Here is a 2500-nt window from a genome sequence, read left to right as displayed (position 1 = left end):
GATGGCAAATTTGTTGTGTTCCATGGCAAAAATATATAACTGTAATACACAAAGCAAGACTTTTCTTCTTATAAAGTGATATGCCATTGGAAAACATATTCAATTACACCAGATATCATCAAAACCACATTAACCTTAATACTAAAGATGGAATGAAGTTAGCACCTTTGGGTTTACAGATAATTGGGCAAGCACATCAGTGTTTGTCATACCAGTCATAGTCTTAGAAAACTAGTAACAACTGATGCTGATTTGCAATGTGGCATCCCTTGTGCTCCCCAAGTTGACAGCCAGCCATAGTGGAGTGTTCGAGAGGAACTAATTCTGGAGTAATTAGTGAGGGTACGTTCCGAGGTTTCATGTGGTTCGTAAAAGTTCTTACGTCATTCTTGTTTACACCTGCTGATGGGCATGATCCTATGTAAACCAATCTGCCAGCTACTTATGATTCGTTTCATGGAGACTAGGCATCATTACAACAGACAAAGAAAAAAGAAAAAATTAATGTGTATATACCCTCCCCAAGTACTATGGGAATTGATCCACAACAATATAGGGGAAAAAATCCTTTTGTTTGAATTCTTTCTATACTCAACAGATGAAGTTCAATCAGATTACAATATAGAACCTCTTAATCACAAAATGTGTAGAGAAGTCTTAACCTATTCTGACACTTATGTCAATGTGCCTTAGTTAATATGGAGTCTCAGAAACAATTGAAACGGGAAGTACTTCACTGTCCCTTTGTACTAAGTATGAGTTCTTATCACTTAAGTGCATTCAAACAGAATATAATTGAATTTATGAATACAGTATATACAAAAATAAATAAGAAATGGCAGCTTTTATATGTTTCAGTGTATCAATTTTTTGTTTGTTATTTTTTTTTTCTTTTTTTTTTTCTTATTCTAAGTAGGGAATAAACATCCCACTATTTTGAGCAGCCTGACAAATGCCATATTTACTAAAACATAAATACAGAACTTAATAACGTCTTGATCCTGAGTTGTTTCACGATTTTATAGCTAATATATCATTAATAAGGAAACTGATGCTAGCCATATTCATCATGTAATTAATCATGTCTACATTATAAATAGTTTGACCATTATTCCCCATTCATCATCAGGTGGGTACAATTACATCTGAAAATCACATAGTCATATGAGATTTTTAAAAATGAATAATAATAATTAAAAAAAAAAATCTGTAGATGTCATTCAAAGATCAGATATTTTGTACATTTGGTTATACTGTATTCAAATCTTCACTACTGAAACATATATAAAAGGCTGATTGTTATAGTGAAATTTATAATCCACTCACTACCAACTTGTGGTACGTTGGTCATTCAAGAAGAAAGAAGAAAAAAAATCCTCACCCAAAATCGGATCCTGGCGTACCCGGACCAAATGAGTGTTACTGTTCCTCCTAGCAACTGCAATTACCTTTACTGAGAATAACATTGGGGTTCATCGCACAGAATCATTCCTCTTTATACCATAACTTGGTTGTTTGAAGAGTGTCATAACATCATTCAATAGACTGCATGATTACCATATCATTACATATACTGCATTCATAATCTCTTTTGTCATACTAAATTATTACCTCACAGACACACCTATGTATTTTCCATATACAATACAGCAATTAGAGTACATGTGCTGCCTCTAAAATACCATTTTGTTTTCCAAAACAACACAATATACAAAACTTATAGCATATATACAAGGCATGCACGATGGTGAAATAAGGTACTCGAATATCACATATGGTTTTGTCTGCAAACACTGCAGTGGCTGAGGCTTTATTACCACTGCAGGGGAATGTTCTGCCAGTGGTTTCAGCAGAAGTACTTCATGTATCCTAACTTTATCACTTAATATCATACTGATACTGGGCTGACCACTATATGCAATTCCCCACATTATTTGCAGCTTAAGATATTTAATCTTTGGTCTACTGACTGGTACAAACTGGGTAAATATAAGAGTAAAATGAGTGAGGTGAAAATGGATATTTTGATACTGTGATGACGGTGAACTCTAACTTGTGCTATAAGCTTTGATTAAAATATTACACCAGTGTCCATATTAGAACAATCTGTATTAAAGGCTTTTCCAAATACAGGTTGATATACCAGCAATGTACGTGATCTTGGTCATGCAAAAAATATATCTGTCACCCTACACATAGCAAGGTATCATTAATCTGACAACTGTACAGTTTCTCACTATCTTTCTACTGTATTATGAACTTGCATCAGTGTCCTATAATACTGTAACATGAACCCCTGAATGGACTGTGGTCATCCCATGATACATCTGCAATACCTTTCCATACCTTGGTTTTCTTTTCTTTTTTCTTGGCAAAGCCTTCTTTACGATTACGAATTTGTCTAAACTATAGGAATCTAATAAATAAACCCATCTGCACCAACTCCTTAGATTATTGTCTGCCTATATAATGGTGAATGGAGTGAAATAACATCATCACC

The sequence above is a fragment of the Penaeus chinensis genome, chromosome 41, assembly GCF_019202785.1.
Source record: "Penaeus chinensis breed Huanghai No. 1 chromosome 41, ASM1920278v2, whole genome shotgun sequence".
NCBI lineage: Eukaryota > Metazoa > Arthropoda > Malacostraca > Decapoda > Penaeidae > Penaeus > Penaeus chinensis.
Note: the sequence above shows the minus strand (reverse complement) of the source record.